This window comes from Nelumbo nucifera, chromosome 4 (assembly GCF_055504915.1).
Source record: "Nelumbo nucifera cultivar China Antique chromosome 4, China Antique-T2T, whole genome shotgun sequence".
NCBI classification, from domain to species: domain Eukaryota; kingdom Viridiplantae; phylum Streptophyta; class Magnoliopsida; order Proteales; family Nelumbonaceae; genus Nelumbo; species Nelumbo nucifera.
The window spans coordinates 37,840,424-37,854,930 of NC_142652.1; the positions used below are offsets into that span (position 1 = coordinate 37,840,424).

Genomic DNA, 14,507 nt, shown 5'->3' on the forward strand with positions numbered 1-14,507 from the left:
TAGTAAGAATCTGTCCCTCCTTTCAACCACTTGTGTTCTCCTGTTTCTCTTCTATTCTCTCTCCTTTTCTCTCACTTTTCTTCTGTTTTGTAAACCTAAAACCTATTAGGATTCAAGACTGATTATAGTCTTGATCTTCTACTATAACTTAATTGATTCCCTTGAATTGAGTGAACCTCCAATGTTAAGGGTGGACTATACATGGTCAAATTTTCAATCCCCCCAACCTGCTCCAAACTGGATAGATTTCTAATTACTCCCGATTGGGAAGAATTGTGGGGCTCAATAGTAGTGAAAGGGCTACCTAGGGTTACCTCAGATCATTGCTCCATTTCCATTGAGAAGGAAATTCTAGGGGGAGGCCCGATTCCATTCAGATGCGAAAACATGTGGTTTGAGGATCACTCATTTAAAACCTGACTAAAGTATTGGTGGCAGGAACTCAGACCTTTGGGGAGTATGAAATTGTTAAACTTTGCATGGAAATTAAAGAGGATAAAAGGGAAAATAAAAGAGTGAAACAAAGAGCATTTTGGGAGGGTAGAGGAAATAAAAGATAATATAGTGAGGAAGATTGAGGAGCTTGACAAGAAAGAGGCTATCAGAAGATTATCAGAAGAAGAGAGAGAGGATCGATGGAAAATCAAGCAAGAATTGGAAGAGATTTTAAGGAAGGAGGAAATATGTTGGAGACAGAAGTTAAGGTGTCAATGGATTGTTGAAGGAGATGGTAATACTAAGTTTTTCCATGTAATTGCAAATGGAAGGAGAAAGAAAAATTTAATCTTTAGTGTGGAGGAGGGGGGTCAGGAAGTAAGGGAGAGTCAAGAGATCACAAGGATCTTTGTTAATTATTTTAAGGAAATCTTCACAAGCTCAAGTGGGGTGACAACAGAGCTACCATAAATGGAAGGGGATAGGCTCTCAGAAGAGTAGTCTCTGTTTTTGGAGAGGAACTTCACTTTGGAAGAAATTAAGAATGCAATCTTCTCCATAGAAAGATCAAAAGCCCTCGGGCCAGATGGATTTTCAATGGCCTTTTATCAATAATGTTGGGATTGGCTGAAAACTGATATTTTGGAAGTGTTCAATGAATTCTTTCTCAAAGGAGAGGTGCCTCAAGGGGTGAATGCCACTTTTATCGCTCTTGGCAATAAATCCGATTGAAAAATAAGAGAAAAGAGAAGAGAAGAAGAATGATTGGAGGCGATGGAACAGTGTTGGCGGCTCTAGCTTCCATTAGAATATATAGGGCGACAAAAATAAAAAGGGAAAAGACCCTTGTGCCCCTGCTGTAAGTGAAGTACAATAACAGAAAAAATAAAAAAGGCTTTAACCAAGCAAATAGACCATAACAAAATAAAATAAACTATTTCAACACTCCCCCTCAAGTTGGAGCATAGATGTCAATCATGCCCAACTTGTCACACAAATCATTATGCCGCACATGATGAAGACCCTTGGTGAAGATGTTTTCAAGTTGTTTTTCTGAGCTGACATATGGAGTGCACACTTCTCCATTCACAAGTTTTTCTCTAATAAAATGCTTGTCCACTTCGATGTGTTTCGTTCTATCATGGAGGACTGGATTAGTTGCAATGTTGATAGCAACTTTATTATCGCAATAGAGTGACATAGGGTTGCTAACTGCAAAACCCAGTTCACCTAACATGTTTCTTATCCACATGATTTCAGTAACCCCATGAGACATAGCTCTGTGTTCTGCTTTAGCACTAGATCTAGCCACCACACTTTGCTTCTTACTTTTCCATGTGACCAAGTTTCCTCCTACAAGGCACAATACCCAGAGGTAGACTTTCGGTCATCAATTGCCCCTACCCAATCAACATCAGTATATACTTCCACCTTTAAATGTCCATGTTTCTGCAACAGCAAACCAGCTCCGGGAAACTTCTTGAGGTATCTAAGGATCCTCTTTGCAGCTCCAAAGTGAGTTGTCCTAGGATTGTGCATGAACTGACTAAGGACACCCACTACATAAGCAATATCAGGCCTAATCATAGACAAATACAAGAGTCTCCCTACAAATCTCTGAAACTTCTTCACATCTTTCAAGAATTCTCCTTGACTGTCTCCCAGCTGATGGTTAGGTTCAATTGGTGAGTCAGTTGGTTTCACCCCTAGCTTGCCTGTATCTTCTAGTAGATGTAGTACATATTTCCATTGAGAAATAAAGATGCCCTTGTGAGAGCGGGCAACTTCAATTCCAAGGAAATAACGTAAGGGGCCTAGATCTTTCACCTCAAATTGAGTGGCTAAGAATTTTTTAGTTTCTGTATTTCAGCCTCCCAATCTCTTGTAATCACTATGTCATCCACATACACAATTAAAGTTGCAATTTTTCCTTCACCTTTCTTCACAAATAGAGTGTGGTCTGATTGACATTGTTTGAACCCCATTTGTTGAACTGCTAAGTGGAACTTACTAAACTAGGCCCGAGGTGATTGTTTCAATCCATATACAGATTTTTTTTAACCTGCACATTTTCTGTTCACTACCTTTGGCACAAAGACCTGGAGGCTGGGTCATGTACACTTTTTCCTCTAAGTCGCCATTCAAGAAAGCATTTTTAATGTCCAATTGGTGAAGTTCCCAGTCAAAATTTGCTGCCAATGAAAGAAGAAACCTGATAGGGTTCATCTTGGCTATTGGAGCAAAAGTCTCTGCATAGTCCACTCCATATACCTGTGTAAAACCTTTTGCCACCAGTCTGGCCTTGTACCTTTCAACAGTTCCATCAGCCTTGTGTTTCACTGTGAACACCCACTTGCAACCCATTGGTTCCTTCCCTTCAAGAAGATCCTCCAACTCCCAAGTGCAATTTTTGTGTAATTCATCAATTTCTTCCTTCATTGCATCTGTTCATTCAAGTTTGGATGAAGCTTTTTCCACATTCATAGAAATAGGTATATTGCCAACAAAAGAGAGGAATGCATAATATGAAGGTGAAATATGGTCATAGGACACAAAGTGAGAGATAGGATGATTAGTAGTACAAGATCTAACACCCTTTCACTTAGCAATAGGAACATCAAGATCATTAATGACAGGGGAATTAACATTGAGAGGTATAGGCATATCAATAGGAGCAAGTGTACCTGGCTGATGAGAAGGATCTACCTCCAGCGAATCCGATGGTGTTGGTTGCATAGTGTCAGGTTCCATGGCTCTTGAACTTTGCTGGCTTTTGTAGTGGCAAAGAAAGACACGGAATGGAGGATCGGGTAAAGGAGGTAGTTGAGTCTGAGCCTATTTCTCCTCAACCCTACTCTCCCCCTAAGGAGAAACCGAGAAGAAATGTTGATTCTCAAAGAAGGATACGTCGATGGAGACATAGTACTTGCGTGAGGTGGGATCATAGCAACGATACCCCTTTTGGGATATAGGGTAACCAAGGAAAACACAAGGAATAGCACGAGGATCAAGTTTACCCCGAGTAGGGGACAAGTTATGAACAAAGCAACGACACCCAAAAACACGCATTGGAATGGGGGACAACGGAGCTGTAGGAAACAAAAGCTGATGTGGGTCCTTATACTCTAGTAACTAAGATGGCATACGGTTGATGATGTACGTGGCACATAGAACTACATCCATCCAAAAGCGTTTCAGAACATTCATATGGATTAACAAGCTACAAGCTACTTCGAGAAGATGACGGTTTTTTCTTTCAACAACACTGTTTTGTTGGGGTGTCCTAGCACGAGCTTCGCTGAAGAGATCCACCTCGAAGCAAAGAATTCCGTGAGATCACTATGGAAGTATTCCTTTGCATTGTCCGATTGGAAAATATGAATTTCAGTTTGGAACTGAGTGAACACCATGCGTTGAAAATCTTTCACAATTTTAGGCACTTCATCTCTAGATCGCATAGGGTAAACTCAAGTGTATCTAGAGTAATCATCGATCAAGGTAATGAAGTACTTATATCCAACCGTAGTAGGTAGAGTAATAGGGCCCCAAACATCAGAATAAATAATATGAAACGGAAATTCAGATTTTTATTTCTCAAAGGAAAAGAACTTCTACAATGTTTACTCAATTGACATGTCTAACATTGCAACTGACAAAGACTCAAACAACTTTGGAAACATAACTTTTAATGACTCAAAAGAAAGATGACTAAGACGACTGTGCCATAAATAGGCTTGGCTCTCACTAGACGAACTCAAGGATTTTGTAGCCACAAGACCAGCTTCATTCTCCAACACGTAGAGACCATCCACCATGCTTCCTCTACCAATCACCTTCCCCGAGGCCAAGTCCTGAAACACACATGAAGATAGAAAAAAGTAACCGAATAGTTCAAGGAGTGAGTAATACTACTAATGGAAGACAAATTTATAGGTAATTTAGGAACATGTACATTAGAAAGGGTAAGGCCGAGTGGGAGAGATATGGTTCCTTGGCCAGCTATGGTGGAGAAAGAACCATCAGCTAGTCTCACCTGAAATAAATTTGACTTACCGGTCATGTGGTTTGAGGCTCTGGAGTCAATTACCCAAGGAGAATTAGAGGTATGAGATGACACATGGAAGGCAGTGGTAGTGTTACCTGGTGTAGACGCGAAAGAGGTCGAAGGAGTAGGACTAGAATTCATCTGGCGAAGAGTCTTACCATATAACTCCAAATAGTTGCGAAAGGAGTTGATAATCTCTTCCTTAGGGTCAGAACTGGGATGCCTTTCCTGAGTTACCATGGGACCAGTCTCTTGAGATGCCATATTAGCTGAGTTATACTTTTTCTGATTCTGCTGACTTGGTTTCTTACCCTAATCAATTGTTGACTTCTTACCCAAATCCTGTGCCCATTTAGGTTTTCCATGGAGATCCCAACATGTATATCTAGTATGTCTTGTCTTCTGGCAATGAATGCACCAAAGTTTATTGTTGTCATCTGTTCTCTTTTGAGAATCACCCTTCTTAAAAGAACTTCCGACATTAGTATCTGAACTTCCCCGGACAGCTAGGGCAACTGCCTCCCCCTCTGTACAATTCATCACACTTCTACTCTCTTCTGACTGAACTAAGGCATAAACCTCCTGAACTGATGGTGAGTCTTTACATCCCAAGATCTGCACCCTAATGGACTCATATGAAGGATTCAGCCCCAAGAGAAAAACAAATACCCATTGCTGAGAGACAAGTGACTTCATCTTACAAGTAGAGGATTCAGCCTTTGCATCTTCATCACACTTCCAATTCACATTTTGATAGTGATCAAGTTCTTTCTAGATCGATGTCAGATTTGAATAGTAAACCGAGAGACTCCTTTCCCTCTGCTTACAAGTAGAGGATTCAACTTGCAGGTTATATATCTTGGCATAGTGTCTTTGCTCTGAATAGGTGGACTTTGCTTGTTCCCATATTTCATAAGCGGTTTCAGCCCACATAAATGTCTTTCTTACATGTGGCAGCATGGAAACCAAGAGCCATGACATCACCATACTATTTTCTTGGTTCCACCTATCATATTCAGCACTTCCGTTTTTCGGTTCCTTTACTTTCCCATTGATGTATCCTATTTTCCCCCTAGCAATGATGTAGACTTTTATTCCCCTAGACCATTCAAGGTAATTCAGACCGTCAAAGGGAATAATAGCCATGGGGAAACTCATATCCATTCCCCCACTAACTCCATTTTGACTTCCTGAAACCCCTGGAGTAGCAGAATTCTTAGACGACATGGTCAACACAAAATTTTAGTCTAAACTCTCAACTTAGGATTCCTTCTTATATCAGAAAAAAAGTGCTCCACAAACAATAAGTGACTAGTCCACACACACTTCAGTTTTTGACTTAATTTGTGCACAAGAACAACACCTGTTTCTAGAAAAAAAAGGTGTGACCAAACTGATTTTCAGACCTGTACGGGATAACAGTCCCAGCCTATTAATTTTCCAGAAGGTCTACAAGCATTGATCATTAAGAGAGATCCTTACACATGAAATCAAGCCAAATAGCAGAGAAAACAGGTCATCCGTGACCTACAGTCACCTTTTCACAGGTACAGGATTACACGATCCAAAACAAAAAGAGGTATAAACCTCACAAGGGTCTGACGACATTCAGTAGTTCAGATTCATTTTTTTTTCTCTTGGTACATGACCAAGGAAAGAAATAAAAGAAAAAAAATAGGGCTGTACCAGTCGCAGATTTGATTCGATCAACCCAGATTCAATCCTCTGTTCTGCCCAAATTCAGCAACTTGAAGAAGAAAGATAAAAGACAAGAGAAGAGAGAGAGATTGAAGACAATGGAACAGTGCTGGCGGCGCCAGCTTCTATTAGAATATATAGGGCAACAAAAATAAAAAAGATAAAAGACCCTTGTGCCCCTACTGTAAGTGAAGGACAATAACAGAAAAAATAAAAAGGCTTTAACCAACCAAACAAATCCTAACAAAATAAATTAAACTATTTCAACAATCACTTTAATCCCGAAGAGGAGGGAGGCCAAAACCCCTAAAGATTATAGGCCAATTAGTCTTGTTGGGAGTATATATAAAACTATTGCAAAGGTTCTCTCAGAAAGGATAAAAAAACGTGCTTCCATCGATCATTTCACCATTCCAAGGTGCCTTTGTGGAAGGTAGGCAGATTGTAGATCAAATTTTAGTAGCCAATGAGTGTGTTGTAGAAAAAAGAAAGGGTAGAGGAAAAGGGTTGGTGTGTAAGGTGGACCTAGAGAAAGCCTATGATATGGTTAACTGGGAAGTGCTACTTCAAATGTTAGAAAGGTTGGGTTTTGGAACGAAATGGAGATCTTGGATTAGAGGATGTCTAAGTTCTGTCCATTATTCAATTCTTATTAATGGAGTAGCGAAGGATTTCTTTCCGGTTGAGAGAGGAATTAGGCAAGGAGATCCCTTATCCCCTTTTCTCTTCACTTTAGTGGCTGAGGTGTTAAGCAGAATGGTGGCGAAAGCCGATTTCCAAGGTTTGTTTAGAGGGTGGAGGATAGGTAGAAATCAAGAGGTTGTTACCCACCTTCAATTTGCAGATGACACAATCTTCTTTTGTGAGGGAGGTAACGAGGAAGGTGTGGTCAACCTAAAGCTGCTATTGCATAACTTTGTGGGGATGAGAGGTTTAAGGATAAATTGGACCAAAACAGGCATTGTAGGGGTCAATTTGGAGGAAGGGGAACTTAATAGATTTGTAGAGATTTTGGGGTGTGAGATTAGAAGTTGGCCAATTAGCTACTAGGGGTTACCTTTAGGTGGTAACCCTAGGTCAAAAGGTTTTTGAAAGCCCGTCATTGAAAGATTTGCTAGGAAGCTAGCTCTGTGGAGGAGGAATCACATCTCTCTTGGTGGAAGGATAACATTGATTAGAGCCATGTTTTCAAACCTCCCTATTTACTTCCTCTCAACCTTTAGAATACCTTGTAGAGTAGCAAGGAGGTTAGAAAAATACATGAGAGATTTCCTTTGGGACCCAGATGAGAAAAGGAAGGCTCACCTGATTAATTGGGATCAAGTTAGAAAGCCCAAGGATAAAGGGGGTTTGGGAATAGGAAATATTTCACTTAATGGTTGTGGAGATTCCCGTTTGAGAGAGTAGGCTGTGGCACAAAGTCATTGTGAGTGAGTATTCATGGTTTGGTTGGAAATGGTTGGGATGCAAAAGTTGCGCCTCATGTTTCCTCATCTTCTCCTTGGAAAGCAATTTATGAAATTTACCCAACATTCCTTAATTTCATTTGGTTCGATGTGGGCCAGGGTAATAAAGTTCGGTTTTGGGAAGACTTTTGGGTGGGAGATAGTCCACTCAAAGACCTCTTCCCTGACCTATACACTTTGTCAAACTTCAAAGGGGAAACAATAAGCATTTTGGGTAATCCTGGCCCAAATGGGGTCAATTGGAATCTGGGTTTCAGGAGGGGCCTCAGGGAAAATGAATGTGCCTCTTTAATTCAATTGCTGGATCTAATAGGACAAGTTCATTTGGGCCCATCCTTGGAAGATTCTAGAATTTGGAAAGGCTCCTCAGATGGCCTCTTCTCTTGTTCCTCTTTCTTTAGTGTTCTTGCCACACCTAGCAACCTTGTGGGGGACTTCCTTGTAAAAGAAATTTGGAGTAAGTCTATCCCCTCAAAAATTCAAGCCTTTTGTTGGGAAAATTTCCTTGGCAAGGTTAATACTTGTGATATGCTGCAGAAAAGAAGGCCTTTTGCTTGCCTTTCTCCTCACATGTGCTCCCTTTGTAAGGAAAGTGGTGAGACCTTGACACATCTATTATTATCTTGTTCCTTTGTGCATCATATTTGGGAATCTTTTTGTCTTCTTTTTGGTTGTAGGTGGGTTTCCCCTCAAGATGTGGCGGGACTTTTCAACCGAGACTTTTTGAGGCAATCAAAGAAAAGAGGGAAGGTTATGTGGAAAGCTACAAAGGCAGCTATTTGTTGGGTGATATGGGAAGAAAGGAATAACAGAATATTCTTGGATAAGAGTAGAACAATGGAGGTGGTAATTGACACAATCAAAGTTAAAGTAGCTCATTGGGTAAGATCTTTGCATATTTTTCAAGATTTCTCAGTCACAGACATTATAAGATGCTGGACAGAAGTAGCACAATCTTCAAGAGTGAAAGAGAGAGTAATGATGGAATGAAAACCACCAGATGGTAACAGAATTAAATTGAATTTTGATGGAAGCTCATTTGGAAATCCAGGACTGTCCGGTATCGGGGGAGTAATCAGAAATTCCGAAAGGAGAATACTAGCATTATTCTCTGGACTTATCGGCATGGGCAACTCTCTAAAAGCTGAGTTAATGGCATTGCTACAAGGATTAAAGATAGCTAAGCAACTAGGAATGAGGCATATTGAGGTTGAAGGGGACTCCAAGGTGATCATCTCGTGGGCTAAAAACAATAGAACTACTCCGTGGACTTTCAAACAAGTGAAAAGGGAAGTGGAAAAGGTTGCAAGGGAGGTAGAGGCTGAATTCAAATGGGTTAGAAGGAGTGCAAATGGGCTAGCTGATTATCTTGCTAAATAAGGGGCTTTGAGGCAACAATTGTTTTGGGCTGCAATGTAAAAAGGGATAGAAGTATGTAATAGTGTGGGAGCTCTAGTCCCATACACAAAGTTGTAAAACTTTTTAACTCTAATTTCAAATAAAATTCTCCTTTGTTGATAAAAAAAAGAATGTAGAGTTTTGAAATTGTAATTTGGAAGGGTGGGTGTGGATTTGGGTCATACCAGGCCTGAAATTCGAGGCTCTATTATAAACATCAAGAATTCAATTTCTAGCTTAGATGATTTGGTAGCATAAGACTAGAAGATAGTTGTGTCAAAAAGGTTTAAGACCCCTAAAAATGTTTGGCTAGTTAATATTACGGATGCCTTCGTTTTGATTGAGAACCATTTTATGGGGAGCTGGTCCATGTATGCCTTCTAAAAGGGTCTTTAAGAGGAAGGGTGTTAAAAGAAATTCTCAAATTTTTTAGGCCTGGTGGTTGCCTGTTCTCAATTATCAAGGTTCTACATTGAATGATGTTGTGGCAAAAATGTTGACAGTGGCTGATGTTGGGAAAAGCTTTGAAATAGGGACTAAGAGGATGCTAACTGAAGGAGTGGGCTTGACTTCTAATTCAAGTGTAGAGAATAGTTTATGTTCAGAAAACGTGATAGATTCAATGAAGTGTTCTAAATCTGAACCCATGATCTCGATTGAAGAGGTGCACCAGGCAAAGAAAAAACTCAGATATTAAGAAGGTCGCTCATTAAGATGTCAAGTGAGCAAAAGTTTGGGGTTATTCTTTTTAGGTGGCGATGAATTTTCTAGAAAAATGTTTGTGGAGCTTGAAGTAAGGGAGTGGACTAACAGTTCTGAAAATTTAAATAAGTCCAGAGTTTTGTCTGAACATGATCCCATGGATGACTTGGTTAATGTCTCAGAATTGGTTTTTTTTGGGGAGCTGTTTATTTTTATTTTTTACAAGTCATAGTTCTGCCCTTTTTTTTTTTTTTTTGATAGTGGGGAGGTTGGTTTTTTAGATGGTTGAGAGGCAGTTCTAGGTCTGTCAGTTGTTTTTGTTTCATGATTTCTTAGCATGTGTAAGAATTGTTTTTGTTTCTTTCTATTCTCTTGAGCTTTAATCGCATGGGTCTGAATTTCCTTAGAGTTTGTGCTAGGGGTAGGATGTCCTGTAGTTGGGTGAAGGTAGATAGAACTGATGAAGATCATTTTGGGGTTTGCCCAAGTATTCTTGTTATTTGGCATATGAATTCATGTGTTGTTGTGTTGGTTTGCTTGGGCTGCAAAGCCTATATACTGCTTGTATACCTTTTCTTTTAATGATTTACCTTTCATGTTACAATCAAATAAATAGATAAACACACACACACACACAAAATTTCCGAATTGAAAAAGCTAGTTGGTCAAATACAAATATATTTATTGAGGTAGTCATCTTAGTAATGATGCCCCCAAATACAAATTCAACCTTCCTATACCCATCTAACTGGCCCACTATATAGAGTTAGCTGATATCTGGACCATTTGAATGAGATGAATAGAAACCAGAGCTATTAGATCATTTTCAAGGTGCCAAGGTGACCCTATGTCACGGTCTGACACAGGCTTAGCCTTGCCTACGCTTGGCGGGCTTACGTTAAGGGACATCACCGTCATTTTTGCTAGTAAGATTATTGGGGAAACTCATGTCTTCTTTAGGCAGACCACCAAAAGCTTAACGTACTCTTTGAGGGGTGGTCGACCTCCTTGGGTGCCTGACCTTGGCACTCTTAGACCAACATCCCTTGCGGGGCGGCCCTGGTTAATGGCTAGCATGGCTACCAGGGTTCCTCATGGGCGCACACATGCTCATGGGGACAGTGCATGGACCGGCACTGTGCCTCCGCTCACTGAAGGGAGGCTTGGCATGTGGGTCTGGCTTAAGCATGTCCCTACACCTCGCCAGCCCCTTGCCTAAGCTGAATGAGCTACCCCGTTGCCCATGGCGCACTGGTGTGTTCTGGCCCAGTGGTTTCCTATCATCATCAGCACATCGGGTGCCTACATCATTGGCATACAGGAGCCCCTCTCATCGGCGCCAAGTTGCCTCTCATCTGGCCGTCCCCCTTTAGCACGTTAGTGACGCCTCCCATGGACCGGAAAGAGCCAACAGAGTGCCCCGGTCATGTGAACTGAGGTCATGATCCAATGCTACTGAACTTGGTGGATCCATCTCATCGGGCAACTCCTAGCCCTAAGCACATATAAGGCTTGTCCTAGCCTCCCTTGGCCTGGATGCGGCATGGGTTTCTTCCGTTGTAGGTCTACCCCCGTGACACCTAGGCAATAGGTGAACGCTTAGTTGCCTAGTCACTTAGGTGCCCACCTAGGCGTCACCTAGTGTATCAAATGTGACCTTGCTTTTCCTAGTGTTTTAAGGTTTGTGTCCTAGTGTTTCAAGGTTTGTGTCTCAGAAATAACCCTTCTCTTCCTAATGTTTCAAGGCTAGTGTCTAAGAAATAATTGTTGCCTAGGAAAAGAAGGGGCTAAACCTTTATATTTTTCATAGAAAAAAGAAGAAAAAAATCAGACAAATAAGGAAAAGGAAGGGTAAAGCACCTCTTTTTGTCTGAAAAAAGAGAAACCAAAAAAACCCTAAAAAATGATGAAGGAGAACTTGTCTCAAAAAAAAAAAAAGATTGAAGAAAAAACATCGAAAATTGCGATGATAAGAAAAAGTTATCAAATAAAGAAGGAGAAGAAGGGGTATAGCCCCTGTTGTGTTCCAAAAAAGGACAAGAATCATAAATTTAAGAAGTAGAAAGGGTTATTTCCTATCTTAGAAAAAGAAGGTGCTGACAGCAGGAAGTGGGAGGAGAACATATCTGCAAACAATTGGTGCTCCTTGTTTACAAGCTGAAGACATCGTCTTCGATTCTGATTGCTCTAAGTCTTCATTTCTCAAGCCTTCGAACTTCTCTATCATTTGAACCCTAAGAAAACAAGAATCTAACAAATACATGTTGGTTTATGAGGTAAAAAAGAGAGAATGTTACGGTGTATCACCACTTATTTTAATATTATGAGCTCACAGTATAAAAATATTGTAAAATAATGTAAAGTATAATATAAAAATTGGTTGGCATTTAGGCAAGGCAAGCAATAAGAAGTGCTTAGTTACCTAGGCGTTGCCTTGACAACTATGCTCTAGATCCTCTCATCAAGTGTCTAAATCTTTAAGGGCTTTCACTGCCTTCTAATAAATATCCAATTACCACCTAAGAGTCTTCTTCCGATTCCACTTGCCGGTAGCTCATTGTTGACATGAGTTTTATTCCTTGAAGCAAGGACTTTAGTTCTGCATGTCACCTGAACTACTTGACACTTCATGCTTTTCCATTGTCAATTGTATCTCCCCGAGAAACCTTTGTGTTCTATCAGAGTCAATTAACACCTTGTAGATTGTTTTTCCTCCTATAGTGTCTCTAGTTAGGAAAATAATGTAAATGGCCACATTTTCCTTGACATACATCAAAATTTCTTCTTGATTCTCTTGTTTTTTTTAATCTTGGCATGGCCTAGGTAGAGATAGAGCTAAACATTGGGCTGGCTTGTAGTCAATTCCAACTATATATTCATGTTTATTCAAGGAAGACAACTACCAAATTTTGGTAGCTAACGAGTGTGTGGAAGGTTTCAAGAGAAGGGAAAAGGAAGGTTTTGTGTGTAGACTTATCTTGTGAGTTGATAGTCTGGACCTCTTCAGAGGTTGGAGGGTAGGGAAGGAGAGCATAATTGTAGCACACCTGCAATTCGCTGATGATACAATCAATTTCTATGAGAGTGGAGATCCTTAGAAGGCAAGGAATTTGAAGCAGGTGATAAAGTTTGAATTTTTCTCAGAATTGAAGATTAACTTTGAAAATAGTTGTGTGGTGGGGTTGAATCTGGGGGAGGAGGAGCTGGTTGGGGTAGCAAGGTCTTAAGGGTGCCCTACAACTAGTTGGCCTCTAAAATATCTAGCTATGCCCTTAGGAGCTAATCCACAGGAAGGAAGGTTTTGGAGTCCAATTGTGGAAAAATATACTAAGAAACTGTCAGAACGGAAGAGGGATTATGTGCCTCTTGGGGGTAGAGTTACATTGATAAAGCCTACCTTAGCAAACCTTCTAATTTATTTTCTCTCAGTCTTTACAATGCCACAAAGGGAGGTGTTGACAATAGAGAAGGATAATGAGGGACTTCTTGTGGAAGCCTAGTGATGTAAGAAAGGATCACTTTGTTAGGTGGGAGTTAGTATGTAGAAGCAAGGAGAAAGGGGGTTTGGGCTTAGGCAATCTTCAAAAGAAGAATCAAGATTGTAGCTTTGTTGGGTAAATGGCTATGGAGATGGCTTCTAGAGAGGGAGAGACTTTGGCACAAGGTAGTAGGGAGCATTCGTGGGCGTGTAAATAATGGTTGGGATGTTGGTGTTTCTCGATGGGCACTTTGAAGTTTGAACACTCCGTGAAGGGCTATTAATGGCATTCTTCCCCAATATATAAGCCTTATCAGGTATGATGTGTGTACAGGAGATAGATCTTTTTTGGGAGGATGTCTGGATTGGTAATTCCACTTTTAAGGACCTTTTTCCATCCTTGTATTCTCTGACCCTTTTAAAATTGAACCCATTCAGAGGTTTATGTCCTTTCCTAGTCGTCAGGTGTCGATTGAAACTCAGGTTTTAGAAGAGATCTTAAAGACCCAAAGCTTGACCATGCTGCTTTATTTCTCAAAACTCTAGACCCAGTTTCTTTGGATCACTCTAAACCTCATAATCATATCTGGTTTCCTAATCCTCTGGGCATGTTTTCCTGTGCTTCCTTCTTTTCTCGTTTGTTTTCTGACCCTAACCCCCAAGGTCCCAACCTTTCTTATGTAAGGAAATTTGGTCCAAATCGATTCCCCCCCAAGTGGGAGCCCTTTGTTGGGAGGTTTCTCTTGGAAAATTAAACACTTTGGATAACTTGCAAAAGAGAAGACCTAATTATGAGTATTTCTCCTAACTGGTGTTTCCTTTGCAAAGCTAATGGAGAAAGTTGTTACCACCTACGTATTTCCTACCCCTTTGTTGTAGGACTATGGGAAAAGATTTTTGGTCTTTTTGTATGCCGGTGGACAATATCTTTGCAGATTGGTGGACTCTTTGACCAGCCACCTTTAGGTGGCCTAAGAGATGAGGTAGAGTGTTGTGGATATGTGCTAGGGCTGCTGTGGTTTGGACAGTTTGGGAGGAATGAAAGGGATCAGACTACTGTCTGGGATTGCTTGTTGAACAGGGCTATCTTTTGGGCTAAAACTTTGGATTTTTCTCACATTTCTCCTTTGGTGACATTTGGAGAAACTGGCAATTGGTTGCAAATTCTTCCTTGGTTAAGGACAAGCCTATATAGCACTGTAGAAACCCCCTGAAGAAGGTTTTCTCACATTTCTCCTAATCTATGTTTTTTTATGCCTTTTCTTTCTTTTTATTTTTAACATTG

The 14,507-nt window shown here is 40.5% G+C and overlaps 1 protein-coding gene across 5 annotated transcripts in view; it reads left to right on the plus strand.

Annotated features, from left to right (window-relative positions):
* Positions 1–14,507, plus strand: part of LOC104607287 (PHD finger-like domain-containing protein 5A) — a 31,231-nt gene that overhangs the window by 15,899 nt on the left and 825 nt on the right. Inside the window, exon 1 of one of the 5 annotated variants that reach the window (XM_088904275.1) lies at positions 7,175–14,441. The exons of the other annotated variants lie outside the window; for them this stretch is intronic. The gene's annotated coding sequence lies outside the window, so the exon portion shown is untranslated. Of the gene's footprint in view, positions 1–7,174; positions 14,442–14,507 lie in introns of those variants that run through there. 5 annotated transcript variants of the gene reach the window in all.